Below are 20,041 nucleotides of genomic sequence, written 5' to 3'. Positions count from 1 at the left end.
TCAGTCTGGCCATTAGTCTGAGGATGGAATGCAGACGAAAAAGACAAGTCGATGCCCATCCTGGCACAGAACGCCCGCCAAAATCTAGACACAAACTGAGTACCCCTGTCAGACACTATATTCTCAGGAATACCATGCAAACGCACAACATTCTGAAAAAATAGAGGGACCAGCTCAGAGGAGGAGGGCAATTTGGGCAAAGGTACCAAGTGAACCATCTTGGAAAAACGGTCACACACCACCCAGATGACGGACATCCTACGAGAAACAGGAAGGTCAGAAATAAAGTCCATAGAGATGTGCGTCCAAGGCCTCTTAGGAATAGGCAAGGGCAACAACAACCCGCTGGCCCGGGAACAGCAGGGCTTAGCCCGAGCACAAACATCACAAGACTGCACAAAAATACGTACATCTCGAGACAAGGAAGGCCACCAGAAGGACCTAGACACCAGATCCCTGGTGCCAAAAATTCCAGGATGACCTGCCAACGCGGAAGAGTGAACCTCCGAAATAACTCTACTGGTCCAGTCATCAGGGACAAACAGTCTACCAGGCGGACAGCGATCAGGCCTATCCACCTGAAACTCCTGCAAAGAGCGCCGCAGGTCTGGGGAGACAGCTGACAATATCACCCCATCCTTCAGGATGCCAGTAGGTTCGGAATCACCAGGCGAGTCAGGCTCAAAACTCCTAGAGAGGGCATCCGCCCTCACATTCTTAGACCCAGGCAGATATGAAACCACAAAGTTAAATCGAGAGAAAAACAACGACCAGCGCGCCTGTCTAGGATTCAAACGCCTGGCTGACTCAAGATAAATTAGATTTTTGTGGTCAGTCAAGACCACCACCTGGTGTCTAGCACCCTCAAGCCAATGACGCCACTCCTCAAATGCCCACTTCATGGCCAAGAGCTCCCGATTTCCAACATCATAATTTCGCTCAGCGGGCGAAAACTTTCGAGAGAAAAACGCACATGGTCTCATCACTGAGCAGTCAGGACCTTTCTGCGACAAAACTGCACCTGCTCCGATCTCGGAAGCATCTACTTCAACCTGGAACGGGAGCGAAACATCAGGCTGGCGCAACACAGGAGCAGAAGAAAAGCGGCGCTTAAGCTCCTGAAAGGCCTCCACAGCCGCAGAGGACCAATTAGCAACATCAGCACCCTTCTTGGTCAAATCAGTCAAAGGTTTAGCAATGGCAGAAAAACCCGCTATGAATCGGCGATAGAAATTAGCAAATCCCAAGAATTTCTGAAGACTCTTTAGAGAAGTAGGTTGTATCCAATCACAAATAGCCTGAACCTTAACAGGGTCCATCTCCATAGATGAAGGGGAAAAAATATATCCCAAAAAGGAAATTCTCTGAACCCCAAAAATACACTTTGAGCCCTTCACAAATAGAGAATTAGCTCGTAAAACCTGAAAAACTCTCCTGACCTGTTGAACATGAGATTCCCAGTCCTCCGAAAAAATCAAAATATCATCCAAATACACAATCATAAATTTATCCAGATATTCACGGAAAATATCGTGCATAAAGGACTGAAAAACAGAAGGGGCATTCGCGAGACCGAAAGGCATTACCAAATACTCAAAATGGCCTTCAGGCGTATTAAATGCGGTCTTCCACTCATCCCCCTGCTTAATCCGCACCAAATTATACGCACCACGTAGATCGATCTTAGTGAACCACTTCGCCCCCTTTATGCGAGCAAAAAGATCAGTCAGTAAAGGTAACGGGTACTGGTATTTAACTGTAATCTTATTCAGAAGTCGATAGTCGATACAAGGTCTCAATGAACCATCCTTTTTACCCACAAAGAAAAACCCTGCCCCCAGTGGAGACAAAGAGGGGCGAATATGACCCTTTTCCAAAGATTCTCTGATATACTCCCGCATAGCAGTATGTTCAGGTACAGACAAATTAAACAAGCGACCCTTAGGAAATTTACTACCGGGAATCAACTCAATAGCGCAGTCACACTCTCTGTGAGGGGGGAGAGAATCAGTTTTAGGCTCCTGAAAGACATCATAAAAATCTGACAGAAATGCTGGGATCTCAGAGGGAGTAGATGAAGAAATGGGAACCAAAGGTGCATCCCCATGAATCCCCCGACATCCCCAGCTCAGCACAGACATTGATCTCCAGTCCAAGACTGGATTATGAATTTGTAACCATGGTAATCCAAGTACTAATACGTCATGTAGATTATATAACACAAGGAAACGAATAATCTCCTGATGGTCTGGGGAAAGATGCATAGTCACTTGTGTCCAATATTGTGGTTTATTGGTAGCCAAAGGTGTAGAATCAATACCCTTTAAGGGAATAGAAACCTCCAGAGGCTCTAAATCAAACCCACAACGCTTGGCAAAGGACCAATCCATGAGACTCAGAGCGGCGCCAGAATCCACATAAGCATCCACAGTAACAGATGATAAAGTACAAATCAATGTCACGGACAAAAGAAATTTAGACTGCAAGGTACCCATAGAAAAAGATTTATCAACCTTTTTATCAACCTTCTTTATGCGTTTAGAGCATGCTGATATAACATGAGCTGGATCTCCACAATAGAAGCACAACCCATTTTTGCGCCTGTAATTCTGTCGTTCGCCTCTAGACAATACACTATCGCATTGCATATGCTCTGGTGCCTTTTCAGAGGTCACCGCCAAATGATGCACAGGTTTTTGCTCAGAAGATACCGCCATATGGTGCACAGGTTTTTGCTCAGAAGATACCGCCATATGGTGCACAGGTTTTTGCTGAAAAGATACCGCCATATGGTGCACAGGTTTTTGCTCAAAAGATACCGCCATATGGTGCACAGATTTGCGCTCCCGTAAACGCCGATCAATCTGGATAGCCAATTTCATGGCATCATTCAGACCTGTAGGCACAGGGAACCCCACCATGACATCCTTCACGGCATCAGAGAGACCTTCTCTGAAATTAGCTGCTAGAGCGCACTCATTCCATTTAGTAAGCACCGACCATTTACGAAATTTTTGGCAGTATATCTCAGCTTCATCTTGCCCTTGGGAAAGAGCTATCAAGGCTTTCTCAGCCAAAATCTCTAATTAGGTTCTTCATAAAGCAACCCCAAAGCCAGAAAAAACGCATCTACATTTAATAACGCAGGATCCCCTGGCGACAATGCAAATGCCCAACTTTGTGGGTCACCCCGCAATAGAGAAATAACAATTTTAACCTGTTGCGCAGGATCACCAGCAGAGTGAGATTTCAGAGACAAAAACAATTTACAATTCTCTCTGAAATTCAAAAAACGGGATCTGTCTCCGGTAAAAAATTCAGGCATAGGGATCTTAGGTTCAGACATTGGAGCACGTATAACAAAATCTTGTAAGTTCTGGACCTTTGTAGCCAGGTTATTCAGACCTGCAACCAAACTCTGTGGATCCATGATTCAAACAGGTGTAACCAAAGCCATTCAGAGATTAAGAGGAGAGGAAAAAAAAAGGCTGAAGACTGCAGTTTAAGCAAGGAGTACAAATAAGCACTAAGGTGCACTTTCCAAACACAGAAGGAAAAAAAAAAAACCTTTTCATATCCTTTCCTGCTTTAGTGCATAGTTTTAACACATGTGGGCCGGCCAAACTGTTATGATTTTCCCAATGGCAGGGAAATCAAAATAACAACGGACTAGCTCTCGGGTGATGGGAACTAAAGTGACCGTGACCTGAACCTGACACAACACTGGAAGTAGCCGGGGAGTGTTTCCTACGATGCCCTAGACACCACGCGCCAGCCGGAGATCTAACTACCCCTATCAGAGGAATATACAGGCCTGCCTTACCTCCAGAGATGAACCCCAAAAGGAGATAGCAGCCCCCCACAGATATTGACGGTGAGTCAAGAGGAAAAGACATACGTAGGATGAACAGCAGATTTAGCACAGTGAGGTCCGCTTACTAGATAGCAGAAGTACAGGAAAGAGTCACTTCATGGTCAACTTCAAAACACTACTCAAAAACACCATCCTGAAATTACTTTAAAACTCCAGTGACAACTCATGCCACTGGAGTGGCAATTTCAGTCCACGAGAGCTTCCAGCTACAGAGAGTCACATTAAAATAGCTGGACAAAAATAGCATTAACTAGAAACAAAATTCAACTTAGCTGAACAGGATCTTGAGGCAGGAGAATGCAACAGAATGCTACTGATACATTGTTGGCCGGCATCGGACCAGCAGCCAAGCAGCCTTAAATAGGAAACTCCCCTAATGGGTGTCAACAGGTGATCAAGGATAGAAGAAGGCAAATAAGTGGCACTACCATAAAACACCACCGGGGGAGCCCACAAACAGAATTCACAACAGTCTAATTTCCAAAATGGTGTAATTTGTTGGGGGTTTTAATGTTTAGGTACATCAGTGGCTCTCGAAACGCAACATAGCGTCCCATCTCAATTCCTGTCAATTTTGCATTGAAAAGTCAAATGGTGTTCCTTCCCTTCCAAGCTCTGCCATGCTCTCAAACAGTGGTTTACCCACACATATGTGGTATCAGCATACTCAGGACAAATTGCGCAACAACTTTTGTGGTCCAATTTCTTCTCTTACCCTTGGGAAAATAAGAAATTGGGGTGAAAAGATCATTTTTGTGAAAAAATATAATTTTTAATTTTTGTGGCTCTGCATTTTAATTTTCTGTGAAGTACTTGGTGGGTCAAAGTGCTCAACACACATCTAGATAAGTTCCTTCAGGGGTCTACTTTCCAAAATGGTGTCACTTGTGGGAGGTTTCACTGTTTAGGCACATCAGGGGCTCTCCAAACGCAACTTGGCTTCCCATCTCAATTCCAGTCAATTTTGCATTGAAATGTCAAATAGCGCTCCTTCCCTTCCGAGCTCTGCCATGCGCTCAAACTGTGGTTTACCCCCACATATTGGGAATCCACGCTCTCAGGAAAAATTGTATAACAACTTTTGGGGTCCATTTTCTCCTCTTACCCTTGGTAAAATAAAACAAATTGGAGCTGAAGTAAATTTTGTGTGAAAAAAAGTTAAATGTTCATTTTTATTTAAGCATTCCAAAAATTCCTGTGAAACACCTGAAGGGTTAATAAACTTCTTGAATGTGGTTTTAAGTACCTTGAGGGATGCAGTTTTTAGAAAGGTGTCAAACTTGCCTATTTTCTATCATATAGACCCCTCAAAATGACTTCAAATGAGATGTGGTCCCTAAAAAAAATGGTGTTGTAAAAATGAAAACTTGCTGGCCATTTTTTAACCCTTACAACTCCCTAACAAAAAAAATTGGGTTCCAAAATTGTGCTGATGTAAAGTAGACATGGGGAAAATGTTAATTATTAAGTATTTGGTGTGACTTATCTCTGTGATTTAAGGGCATGAAAATTCAAAGTTGAAAAATTGCGAAATTTTCTATTTTTTTGCCAAATTTCCATTTTTTTCACAAATAAACGCAAGTCTTATCGAAGAAATTGTGCCACTATCATGAATTACAATATATCCTGAGAAAGTATTGTCAGAATCATCAGGCTCTGTTGAAGCATTCCAGAGTTATAACCTCATAAAGGGATAGTGATCAGAATTGTAAAAATTGGCCTGGTCATTAATGTGCAAACCACCCTTGGGGCTTAAGGGGTTAATAAGTTTCCAAAAATTTCTGCATTTTTGTTTTTTCAGTCAAGATGGGGTGCAGAGTGTACATTAATGAGAAAAAAAATGACTTTTTTGAATTTACCAAATGGCTGCAATGAAACAAAGAGTGAAAACTTTAAAGGGTACTGAATACTTTCTGTACCCACTGTATGTCATCTAATCACCTGACTCAGTGGGTCAAAAGCCTGAGTCCACGAATGGTGCAATCTGGTGACATCACTGCCTCTTTCCCTGTGCTAGATGTTTCCCAATCTCCTGTCCAAAACACTGGTGCAGATACTTCCTCCCCTGCACTTATACATACATTAACAGACTTACCATCATCAGTCACTTCCAAATCCTTGTCACAGCCCAGCGTTCAGGTCAGCATTCATTTGTCCCTACCCCAGGCCTTGCAATGACATAGCAAGTAACCAGCCAAGTTCCCAACATTTCCAGGCTGCTTGGCTTGGAAATGCTGCCATTTAGGCTGGTAGGAATGGAGGACGTCTGCCAACTCATGGCAGCCGCCGTACGCGGTTCTCAGTCCCATGCCACCACTTGTTCTCTTAATGTGGCTTCCCTTTCTTGTACCAGCATATGTTCAGGAACATCCCCAGTGCCCATACCAATGCACATACTGGTATTGTCCACTTAACAACCTACACATGGACAAACGCTTGTTGGCATGGGTGCTACATATCCCTAATGGCACAATGAGTGAACATTGTGGAGGCTGGGGTCGAGTCACACACTGGTACGGCATCTGTGCTCCCAACGCTAAGGATTGCTGACCCTATATCTATCATGGCTTCCTGCACCTCCAACAGTAGTTCCTTTACCTCTTCTTGCTCCTCCAACTCCAGTACCTTGTCCACATTAGCTGGGAATTGGAGGCCCAGCAACACTGCTTCAGCAAAGCGGCATCAGGCTCTGCTGAAGCTAATTTTTCTAGGAGACAAACAGCACAACACTGCAGAGTTACTTAAAGGATTAACAGACTAATCAGATCTGAGATCATAGCTTTTATGATAAGCTATGAGTTGTGACATCTTCTCACACAATTCAGATTGACCCTCCAATGGCTGCTGCATTCCTTTCCTTCTGCTTTTATATAGGCTATGCTTGCATTTTTTAAATTTTCTTTTGCTTCGTAAATGCAAAATTAATCAACATATTTATCATGAAATCATAATTTTGCAGCTGCAATCCATTCCCTTGCTAGTCAACAAAATCGGACACAAATGCTCGAGGCTCTGATGGTTCACTCTGATCTCCTGCTATATACTCAAATTGCTAGAGCTAGCAGCATAGACTAGTTTATACATTGACAGATAATGGCAACCAGTTTGCGCAGCCCACCAATTTTTTGCAGAAACACCTACACAATTTAAAGAAAAGGCACCATGTTTTTAGTATGGATAGTAGAATAGAATACTTTAGAATAGTATGTCAATGCACTAAAGCAAATCAGTAAACTTTTCTATTAATTGGGTCTTGACTTCTACCCTCAATAAGCATCTGTGCGGTAAAATACCTCCACATGCTATCTTCAGACACTGAATGCACTGTAGGTTCTATGAGCTTTACAGAACATTAGTGCTGTACTGATTTCTTTCCTGTAATGTTTACCTATTAGATTTGAGCAACTTAAGTCAATTTTTATTACATGAAGTAAAATTCTTAGCGGTCCATTCAGCGAGATGCCAGCACCAATAGTTGTGATTCATACCTTACCATTATCAACCTGATCTTTTTCTTCCTGAGTCGTTGCCTTTCATTTGCTAATATGTTGTTTCAATGTTGCAAGACAATCACTGTATTTGGGCATATTTAATTGTAAGAGATACTTGTGCTCGGGTGATTTAAAGCCAGAGATGGAGAGATGACACAAGGGACATGGATTGCTCCATTAACTTATGGAAATTGCAAATTAGATGCAATATAACTGTTATTCTCTTTATTTCTTTGCCATGTCAGTTTGCTTAATTCTTGCTTTTAGTTCAGCTTATGAGCAGATAGTTTCCTTTTTCAGCAAAATAAACATGCAATCTTTGGAAAGAAAAGAAGGCAGGATCATGTTATGGTTAATGAAACGGTGTAGCGTACAGAAATTATTCTTCTATGCGGGTGATGACAAAACAAACAAAATTAAGAAATGTAATGATCATGGAGATACCTAGAGGTTTACAAGATGATCATACCGGTCATTTTCCATGAGTTAGTTTGGGATATACATAAAAGTGATAGACTTCTTGTCTTCTCACATAGATAATGCTTATATGCACCTCTACATCAGAACATTACTCTCTACAATAAAGTAAAGGGTGATTCGCTCTCTACTGTACCCAGAAAAATTGCTGTGACTTGTAAAAGAGATGGTTGACAGTACTGAAATTTGGACTTAACAAACCTTGGTTCATGAGAAGTGAGAGTGCAATGAATCTCAGCGACAGTGACGATAAATATCTTTGCACCTAGTGGATGACTTGTTTCCCCCAACAGTCATTTCCATTACGAGATAGGCTTGCTGGACACTTTTCTGTGCTCCTGCATTTCACTTCTGTCAAAATCATTCTTCATTTGCTAACAATGTACAGATAAAATTTGGAGGAGCGTGTTTCCACTGTAAAAACTTATTGGAAAGCTTAGTTCTTAAAGAGGTGCCAAAGTAAGTTTCTAAAAAAGTTTGGAGGTTGAAATCTGCAGTACAAACCATGTATTCTGTCAATGATGAATAGGGTGGAACCTATAGGAACATTTTTGGATAGGCCTGATGGAGGATGTCCAAAAATGTGTAAAGAAAACAATTCAAGATGTGAAACAGTGACTTCTGGCATCTCCATGTAAATAGTTGCAGAGGTTTTCCCAGGAGACAGACATGTCATATTCCACATATCCACGAGTGGCCAAGAAAGGTTTTATTAACTTGTACAAAGTCACTTTCGCAGAAATTGAAAGGGCCCAATCAAGAAGAAATAATTCCTCATTGCCGGATTTTTTTACTTTGGGGCATTTGAAGGGTCAGGTGTCCAGTAACAAGCCATGAACATTATAGACACTTCGAGAGAACATTCAATGAGAAATTCAGGGTATGACCCCAGATATCATGCATTATACATTCAACAATATGGAGCGGGTGTGCTTGGATGCGAATGTTAGACATTTTCGATACGTGCTTTATGACATTTGTTTCTCACGAACAATGATATGTACAGTTCAAATTTCACTATGATAGATCGTCTATTTTAGAAGTTAAGGCAATTTTTCCAGGTAAAGTAATGAGTGGATCATGCTGTTTAACCTACTGCATTTTTACCCAAACCACCATTTGAGGACAGTTGATCTAAAGGTCTCATGCACATTAAAAAGATATTGACCAAACACATTGCCTGACCATCACAAAAAGTTTCTGACTCTCCCCTAACAATTGATCTAAATGGAGAGAAGAATTTGGCCTGCTGAATTTTAATGCCTACTTTTGTGTTTTCCCATGTTATACAAGCCTCATAAAGACTCACAAAGTACAAAAAGACCAAATTATAAAGATTTATAAAAGACATAAAATTTGAAAAATTCTAACATTTCCTAATCAATTTAGTAGTCAAGTACTGGACCCTTTAACAGCAGAAAATTGAAATAATCTCAAATAGTGACTCTCCACCATTGAATTATCCTTTGAGACTTTGCGCTTTTGAGCTTGAAGATACCACTGCTTGGAGGAAGACTGGGACAGTATAGTATGTAAATTGTCATGGTTCCCAATGGCAGGGAAACATCAGAACACAAAAATAACGGACGAGCTCTGGGAGATGGAATCTTGAGCTGACCGTGAGCTAAATCTACCACACAACTAATAATAGCCAGGGAGCATACCTACGACTTCCTAGATGCCACGCGCCAGCCGGAGGACTAACTACGCCTGGTAGAGGAAGGAACAGACCTGGCTTACCTCTAGGGAAATACCCCAAAAGATGATAGCAGCCCCCCACATGTAATAACGGTGAGTTAAGAGGAAAAGACATACACAGTATGAAAGTAGATTTAGCAAAGAGAGGTCCACTTACTAGATAGCAGAAGGATACAAAAGAGGACTTCACGGTCAACTGAAAACCCTTTCAAAAACCATCCTGAAATTACTTTAAGACTCCTGTGTCAACTCATGACACAGGAGTGGCAATTTCAGCCCGCAAGAGCTTCCAGCTACAGAGAATAACAAAACTGCAAACTGGACAAAAAGATACAAAACAAAAGGACAAAGTCCACTTAGCTGATCAGCAGACTAGTAGCAGGAACATGCAACCGAAGGCTCTGGTTACAATGATGACCGGCAAGGAAATGACTGGAGAGCAAGGCTAAATAGGAAACTCCCAAACACTGATGGAAGCAGGTGAACAGAAACAGCAAAGTGCAAACAAGTCACCAGTACCACCAGCAACCACCAGGGGAGCCCAAAAAGCAGATACACAACAGTACCCTCCCCTTAAGGAGGGGGCACCGAACCCTCACAAGAACCACCAGGGCGATCTGGATGAGCCCTATGAAAGGCACGAACCAAATCCGAGGCATGAACATCAGAGGCAGTTACCCAAGAATTATCTTCCTGACCATAGCCCTTCCATTTAACCAGATATTGAAGTCTCCGTCTGGAAATACGGGAGTCCAAGATCTTCTCTACCACGTACTCCAATTCACCCTCCACCAGCACAGGAGCAGGAGGTTCAGTAGAAGGAACCACCGGTACCTCATATCTCCGCAACAACGACCGATGGAACACATTATGGATAGCGAAAGATGCCAGGAGGTCCAAACGAAAGGAAACAGGGTTAAGAATCTCCAAAATCCTATAAGGACCGATGAACCGAGGCTTAAATTTAGGAGAAGAAACCCTCATAGGGACAAAACGGGAAGACAACCACACCAAGTCCCCAACACGAAGGTGAGGACCAACACGACGACGGCGGTTAGCAAACTGCTGAGTCCTCTCCTGGGACAATTCCAAATTATCCACCACTTGTCCCCAAATCCGATGCAACCGGTCCACTACCGCATCCACTCCAGGACAATCCGAAGATTCAACCTGACCAGATGAAAAACGCGGATGAAACCCTGAATTGCAAAAGAAAGGAGAAACCAAAGTGGCAGAACTAGCCCGATTATTAAGCGCAAACTCTGCCAACGGCAGAAAGGCAACCCAATCATCCTGATCCGCAGACACAAAACACCTCAAATAAGTCTCCAAAGTTTGATTAGTTCGCTCCGTCTGGCCATTGGTCTGAGGATGGAATGCAGACGAAAAAGACAAATCAATGCCCAACCTGGCACAGACTGCCCGCCAAAATCTAGACACGAACTGGGTACCCCTGTCAGAAACGATGTTTTCCGGAATACCATGCAAGCGAACCACATTTTGAAAAAACAGAGGGACCAACTCAGATGAGGAAGGCAACTTAGGCAATGGCACCAAATGAACCATTTTAGAAAAACGGTCACACACCACCCAGATGACAGACATCTTCTGAGAAACAGGGAGATCCGAGATAAAGTCCATAGAGATGTGCGTCCAAGGCCTCTTCGGAATAGGCAAGGGCAACAATAACCCACTAGCCCTAGAACAACAAGGCTTGGCCCGAGCACACACATCGCAAGACTGCACAAAAACACGCACATCTCGAGACAGAGAAGGCCACCAGAAGGATCTAGCCACCAAATCTCTGGTGCCAAAAATTCCCGGATGACCTGCCAGAGTAGAAGAATGGACTTCCGAGATGACTCTACTGGTCCAATCGTCAGGAACAAACAGTCTACCAGACGGACAACGATCAGGTCTATCCGCCTGAAATTCTTGCAAAGCACGTCGCAGATCTGGGGAGACAGCAGACAAAACTACCCCATCCTTAAGGACACCAGCAGGTTCAGAATTCCCAGGAGAGTCAGGCTCAAAACTCCTAGAAAGAGCATCTGCCTTCACATTCCTAGAACCCGGTAAGTACGAGACCACAAAATTAAACCGAGAAAAGAACAACGACCAACGTGCCTGTCTAGGATTCAGGCGCCTGGCAGACTCTAAATAAATCAGATTCTTGTGATCAGTCAAAACTACCACCTGATGTCTGGCACCCTCAAGCCAATGACGCCACTCCTCAAATGCCCACTTCATGGCCAAAAGCTCCCGATTACCAACATCATAGTTTCGCTCGGCAGCCGAAAATTTTCGAGAAAAGAATGCGCAAGGTCTCAGCACCGAGCAGTCGGAACTTTTCTGCGACAAGACCGCCCCCGCTCCGATCTCGGAAGCATCGACCTCAACCTGAAAGGGAAGAGAAACATCAGGCTGGCGCAACACAGGGGCAGACAAAAAGCGGCGCTTAAGCTCCCTAAAGGCCTCCACAGCAGCAGGGGACCAATTGACAACATCAGCACCCTTCTTAGTCAAATCCGTCAGAGGTTTAGCAACGCCAGAAAAACCAGCTATAAATCGACGATAAAAATTAGCAAAGCCCAAGAATTTCTGAAGACTCTTCAGAGAAGTAGGCTGCGTCCAGTCATAAATAGCCCGAACCTTGACAGGGTCCATCTCAATAGAAGAAGGGGAAAAAATGTACCCCAAAAAGGAAATTTTTTGAACCCCCAAAACACACTTTGAACCCTTTACACACAAAGAATTCTCCCGCAAAACCTGAAAAACCCTCCTGACCTGCTGAACATGAGACTCCCAGTCATCAAAAAAAATCAAAATATCATCCAAATACACAATCATAAATTTATCCAAATATTCACGGAAAATATCATGCATTAAGGACTGAAAGACCGAAGGTGCATTAGAAAGGCCGAAAGGCATTACTAAATACTCAAAATGGCCCTCAGGCGTATTAAATACGGTTTTCCACTCATCCCCCTGCTTAATTCGCACCAAATTATACGCCCCACGAAGATCAATCTTAGAGAACCACTTAGCCCCCCTTATGCGAGCAAACAAATCAGTCAGCAAAGGCAACGGATACTGATATTTGACTGTAATTTTATTCAGGAGTCGATAATCAATACAAGGCCTCAGAGAGCCATCCTTTTTAGAGACAAAGAAAAAACCGGCTCCTAAAGATGATGACGAAGGACGAATATGTCCCTTTTCCAGGGACTCCTTAATATACTCGCGCATAGCAGCATGTTCAGGTACAGATAGGTTAAACAAACGACCCTTTGGAAATTTACTGCCAGGAATCAGATCTATGGCGCAATCACAATCTCTGTGGGGAGGGAGTGAACCAATTTTAGGCTCTTCAAAAATATCACGATAATCGGACAAAAATGCCGAAATCTCAGAGGGAATAGATGACGAAATGGACACCAAAGGTATGTCCCCATGAACCCCCCGACATCCCCAGCTTAACACAGACATAGCTTTCCAGTCAAGGACTGGGTTATGTGATTGTAACCATGGTAATCCAAGCACCAAAACATCATGTAAATTGTACAACACAAGGAAGCGAATCACCTCCTGATGGTCTGGAGTCATACGCATAGTCACTTGCGTCCAGAATTGTGGTTTATTACAAGCCAAAGGTGTAGAATCAATACCCTTCAGAGGTATAGGGACTTCCAGAGGCTCTAAATCAAACCCACAGCGCCTGGCAAAGGACCAGTCCATAAGACTCAGAGCAGCGCCAGAGTCCACATAGGCATCCACGGTAATAACTGATAATGAACAAATCAAGGTTACAGACAAAATAAATTTGGACTGCAAAGTGCCAATTGAAATAGACTTGTCAACCTTCCTAGTACGCTTGGAGCATGCTGATATAACATGAGCAGAATCACCACAATAAAAGCATAACCCATTTTTACGCCTATAATTCTGCCGCTCGCTTCTGGACATAATTCTGTCACATTGCATTTTCTCTGGCGTCTCATCAGAAGATACCGCCAAATGGTGCACGGGTTTGCGCTCCCGCAAATGCCGATCAATCTGAATTGCCATTGTCATGGACTCATTCAGACCTGTAGGCGCAGGGAACCCGACGATAACATCTTTAACGGCATCAGAAAGGCCCTCTCTGAAATTTGCCGCTAGGGCGCACTCATTCCACTGAGTAAGTACAGACCATTTACGAAATTTTTGGCAGTATATCTCAGCTTCATCTTGCCCTTGAGAAAGGGCTATCAAAGCTTTTTCAGCTTGAATCTCCAAATTAGGTTCCTCATAAAGCAACCCTAAAGCCAGAAAAAACGCATCCACATTGAGCAACGCAGGATCCCCTGGTGCCAATGAAAATGCCCAATTTTGAGGGTCACCTCGCAGCAAAGAGATTACAATCTTAACCTGCTGGACAGGATCTCCTGAGGAGTGAGGTCTGAGAGAAAGGAATAATTTACAATTATATTTGAAATTCAGAAACCGAGATCTATCTCCGGAAAACACTTCTGGTGTAGGGATTTTAGGTTCAGAAATAGGAGCATGAATAACAAAATCTTGTAAATTTTGCACCTTCGTAGCAAGATTATTTAAACCTGCAGCCAAACTCTGAGGATCCATCTTTAAACAGGTGAGCTCAGAGCCATTCAAGGATTATAAGGAGAGAAAGGCAAAGGCTGTAATTAGAGCTGAAATACAACTGATCCAACTATGGAGCAAGCATAGGGGGAAAAAAAAAAAAAAATTACAGACTTCTTTTTTCTCTCCTTTCTTCTGCCAATAAGTTTAACACGGGCCGGTCATACTGTCATGGTTCCCAATGGCAGGGAAACATCAGAACACAAAAATAACGGATGAGCTCTGGGAGATGGAATCTTGAGCTGACCATGAGCTAAATCTACCACACAACTAATAATAGCCAGGGAGCATACCTACGACTTCCTATATGCCACGCGCCAGCCGGAGGACTAACTACGCCTGGTAGAGGAAGGAACAGACCTGGCTTACCTCTAGGGAAATACCCCAAAAGATGATAGCAGCCCCCCACATGTAATAACGGTGAGTTAAGAGGAAAAGACATACACAGTATGAAAGTAGATTTAGCAAAGAGAGGTCCACTTACTAGATAGCAGAAGGATACAAAAGAGAACTTCACGGTCAACTGAAAACCCTTTCAAAAACCATCCTGAAATTACTTTAAGACTCCTGTGTCAACTCATGACAAAGGAGTGGCAATTTCAGCCCGCAAGAGCTTCCAGCTACAGAGAATAACAAAAACTGTAAACTGGACAAAAAGATACAAAACAAAAGGACAAAGTCCACTTAGCTGATCAGCAGACTAGTAGCAGGAACATGCAACCGAAGGCTCTGGTTACAATGATGACCGGCAAGGAAATGACTGGAGAGCAAGGCTAAATAGGAAACTCCCAAACACTGATGGAAGCAGGTGAACAGAAACAGCAAAGTGCAAACAAGTCACCAGTACCACCAGCAACCACCAGGGGAGCCCAAAAAGCAGATACACAACAGTAAATACAAGAGAGTTTCTTAATCTTACTTCTCATTCTGCAAATTGCCTCTTCAGGGAGTAAGGTGGCTTGAAATCTGTAGCACCATCTATTGGAAGCAGCATTTCTATAAGTCATTATCGACCCTTTAGCGAACTTAATAGTATGACTAAGGATAAAAGCCAAATCAGAATCTCAGTTTGCAGACACTGTGTTTCAGGGTATTGCCCCTCATGAGTGCAAAGTATGAGAACTGATTTGGATAAGAGAGAGGCTCTTGACTGAGATCTAAGAGGTAATGTATCTCCTTGTGAAGAGTGACATAATGGCATGCCAATGTAAGAAGGCTTATTCGCATTGAAAATAGTTACACAGTATATTCAGCATTTTAAGATGGATTCCTGTATATCATGGAGAAGCAGAAGGAAGAGGAAAGAAGCAACAATATAGGTACATAAATACCAAAGACTTTTCTCAAACGAATATCATTATCAGATGATTTTCTTCAGTATTATCACAATTAATGCAAAATTTGGTGAGATTCTCTTATATAGGACATGCCAATTATGAGCGTAGAGCTGATTCTATGCAGCATCAGGTAACTTGATCTTTGTGTTTAGAACTAGTAGGATTTGGATTCAACTCTTCAATTTACCCCAGTTTTCATTTCTTTAAGTTGCTTGATCATTTAATACCATTAGAGAATGAATTAACCTATTTTCCTCTTAATTTTGCCAAAACAGATTCACAAACATGAGCCGTGAATCAGTGAAATGCAAGTCAGGCAATAAGGCAAAGGTTTCCATCACTAAAATTTACTTCATACTGAATATGGTTATGCATCAGACACATAATAGGATGTTCCTTTCCAATCCTCAGACCAGCTAAAAGAAAGAGGACATAGCTGCCTCTCAGGAGTTATTCTAAAAAGAAGAGGACACTGCTGCTTGGTAAAGGTTAGCATAAGTCTCCTATTACATACTGAACAGAGCCTTCAGCTTATAACGTCATCTTCAGTCACTTCGTAAATTTTTTTTGAAGAAGTGGTATATACCCTTTTAAATGTTTAAGGCAAAATCATAAATAGGATTTATTTAAAGCACTAGTCAAGATTTTTTTTTTTTTTATTTTACCACCAAGATGGTGTCAGTATTGTAACTTTCCTGCCCTTATTGTTATGCTTACACTTTGAAGGGATTTTTCAGGGGTTAGGACAATGTTTTACAAATTATAAAATTATCACATTATCAAATGAAATGAAGAATTCTGAAGGTACGATAACCTTTTATTTGAAACCTTTTTTTAATATTTGTTTGACATCTTGCTCCTTACATCAAAAGATTTATTGGGTTTAAGAACAAATGATGGATACATCTGTGGCAATGCAAGCTCATCCTGTTATGATATTCATTTATTTCATAGAGACCACCACCCAGTTGTACACCTTGCTAATAATGCAGTAAAACCTGATAGGAGAAGATATGTTTAAAATAGGAATATAACACCTCTACATGAGCAAATATAAATACCACACGAAGAAGCTTTCACCCAGTTTAATCTTTGAGTTTCATTGTATGCTTGCTTTTACCGTTTCTGCCTGGCGCTAGGCCTCCTTTCATTCTTCCATCGTTTTCTATTCTCCTGATAAAGTACCAATTACTTTTTTAAGCTTTTATGTCAATTCAGTTACTAGAAAATGGCTTGGGTATGTGACTTTTCAGGAAGAAAAAAAACACATACATATGCTATAAAAATAGGCACAGGCACCTTTTAGTTGTTAAGGGTTCACGAAAACTAAACTACTTTGTATTCATACATTCATCAAGGGTAATCTATTCTTTTGTGCTGATTTTCTCTTCTGTTTTGTATTGTATAAACTGTTGTGCCTTTACTCAATTAGAAAATGGTACAGCACATTATGTCCGCGTATGATAATGTGACCACTGTACAGTCATAATGAAATATAGTAACACATTTTAATAAACCATTTTAGAGATTTTCATGGGTTTGTCCAGTTTAATTAAATTATCTCCCAACTACAGACCAACTTGCCTCATGCTAATAGGAGCTTTAATCCCTGTGAAAGTGGAGCATCAGTGAGCATGCTCAACGAGTTCTCCATTTATGCTACATGGGGCTGCAGAGTGATAACAAAATCAGGCAACATATTAGATAGACACGGAGGGGGGGGAGAGACTGTAAGCACTAAATAGTGCAAGAAAACCCCCCACCGAAAAAGGAAACCAACTCCATAATGGTCAATAATAAAAGGAGAAAAATAGGAGCATGCGGATATTTTTAATTAGAAAAGGCTTTATTAGTAGATGTGTAATTAACACGCTTAGTAGCAAAATACAAAAAGACACACAAAGCACACATAAGTATATAATTTATGCAAGGATGTTTTTTTAAAAGAGAAGTGGATAAGCCCCCGGTGTGCACATGCCAGTAAGCTCGTTTATGGATGCCTATGCTACATACAGGCAGCTGCTGCAAACACCTATATTGCTATAACGATAAGACACATGCCATGTGGCATGAAATTAAGAGTCTGAAAAGGCAGCGCTTACCCGTGAGAGGCACCAGGCTGGGTACACCGGTTAGGGTCCACAGAACGCGACCCCCGACGCGCGTTTCGCCTGCAAACAGAGGGCTTTTTCAAGGGAAGCCCTTCCCTTGAAAAAGCCCTCTGTTTGCGGGCGAAACGCGCGTCGGGGGTCGCGTTCTGTGGACCCTAACCGGTGTACCCAGCCTGGTGCCTCTCACGGGTAAGCGCTGCCTTTTCAGACTCTTAATTTCATGCCACATGGCATGTGTCTTATCGTTATAGCAATATAGGTGTTTGCAGCAGCTGCCTGTATGTAGCATAGGCATCCATAAACGAGCTTACTGGCATGTGCACACCGGGGGCTTATCCACTTCTCTTTTAAAAAAACATCCTTGCATAAATTATATACTTATGTGTGCTTTGTGTGTCTTTTTGTATTTTGCTACTAAGCGTGTTAATTACACATCTACTAATAAAGCCTTTTCTAATTAAAAATATCCGCATGCTCCTATTTTTCTCCTTTTATTATGGGGCTGCAGAGTGTTGGGATAGAATATCTCCACCAAGCACATTGAGAAGGAATGGATCCGTCGTTAGGCAACTGACTAGCTGTGTATGCTGGTAATTAGGATAAAACTTCCCCATAAGGGCTAAAAATTCCCCAATCTACTGATGGGTAGGTGTTAACTTTTTTTTAACTGGACAACCCTTATGAGTTTATAGTGGGAGGTCCTCTGTCCAGGATCTGTACCTTTTGGCAAGAGTGGACGGTTTTTACCAGTAATCTTTCTCTTGCTCTCTCTTTCCCCAACCTGTCCTATCCTACTAATATAGTGGAAGGGCCTCTGTTCAGGATATGTACCTTTTGGCCAGAGTGGACGATTTTTACCAATAATCTTTCTCTTGCTCTCTCTTTCTGGGACCTGTTTCATCCTCCAAAGGCAATCTAACTCATTTGAATGGTCTCTGTGTATTATTAATCTTAAAACTTGTCAGGCAGGTCCTCTGTATCTGCTTGTACAGAAAAAGAATTAAGAATTGCTGGACATGTTAGCCATTGAAAATACTAGACATGTCAAGCTAGGGCTTCACTGATTATAAGAGCTTACAAGAGAGAGAGTGATAACCTTGCTGACTATAAGAGATTTCACTCTATAAGATGGAGAGGACCCTGCTGATTATAAGAGCTTACACTCTACAGGGGAGAGAGAGGAACCATCTGACCATAAGATCTTACACTCTACAGAAGAAAGAGAGGACCCCACTGACCATAATAGCTTACAATCTACAAGAGAGAGAGGAACCCACTGACCATAAGAGCTTACACGCTACAGGAGAGAGAGGACCCCGCTGACCATAAGAGCTAACACTCTACAAGAGAGAGGACCCCATTGACCACAAAAGCTTAAACTTTGTAGAAGAGAGAGAGATTAACCCAGTAACTCTGGCGTTGGGAAATTAATCTGCCATACAAACTGTGCTCTGCTGGGAACCACCTATCTGTGTTGGCCTAGGTACTGACCACCACTGTACAAGGTGTGATAAATAGATGTCATAGCTGCTGGGCATTATGTGTAAGCCTGAGCGGAAATGCCTAATGATGTTAGCCTGTTCTCTGATGCTTCACTAGTGTGGGAAATAGTGCCTAGCAAGTTTTTTGGTGAACCGCAAATCAAATCTCATAGAGTTCAAATTTACTTTAAACTACAAACTTCAGGAAACTCGTATTGAATTCCATATTCCATTAATCGATCCACTCATCTCTATGATGTAACTGTCAAAAGTCTCAGTCCTATAGTGAAGCACTTTTGGGCTTTTAAGAGTATTTTCTGGCTACCTGCCATATGTAACTATGTCCCTACAGATTGAATGCCATTTAGGCAAAACATGTACATATGTGTTATGATCTGGTGACCTTGAAGCCGCATGAAAACCTTCTCTGGAGTCGGTGGAACCTGTACTGACCGCAAATCCTGAACTAACACCGCAACTAGAAGTAGCCGTGGGGTGTGCCTAACAAACCCTAGACACCTCGACACAGCTGGAGGACTAAATACCCCTATCAGAACTGCAATCAGCAGACACGCCTGACCAGGACTGCAACCCAGGGACAACTGCATTACCACCTACTACCACCGGAGGGAACCCAAAAGCAGAATTCACAACAGTACCCTACCCTTGAGGAGGGGTCACCGAACCCTCTCCAGCGCCCCCAGGCCAATCAGGACGAGCCAGATGAAAGGCACAAACCAGATCAGCAGCATGGACATCAGAAGCAAAAACCCAAGAATTATCCGTCTGGCCATAACCCTTCCATTTGACAAGGTACTGAAGCCTCCGCCTCGAAAAATGAGAATCCAAAATCTTCTCAACCACATACTCTGACTCCCCATCAACCAAAACAGGGGCCGGAGGATCAACAGAGGGAACAACGGGCACCACA

This window comes from Ranitomeya variabilis, chromosome 1 (assembly GCF_051348905.1).
Source record: "Ranitomeya variabilis isolate aRanVar5 chromosome 1, aRanVar5.hap1, whole genome shotgun sequence".
NCBI lineage: Eukaryota > Metazoa > Chordata > Amphibia > Anura > Dendrobatidae > Ranitomeya > Ranitomeya variabilis.
The sequence above is the reverse complement of the archived record's forward strand: the minus strand, read 5'-3'. Positions refer to the sequence as shown.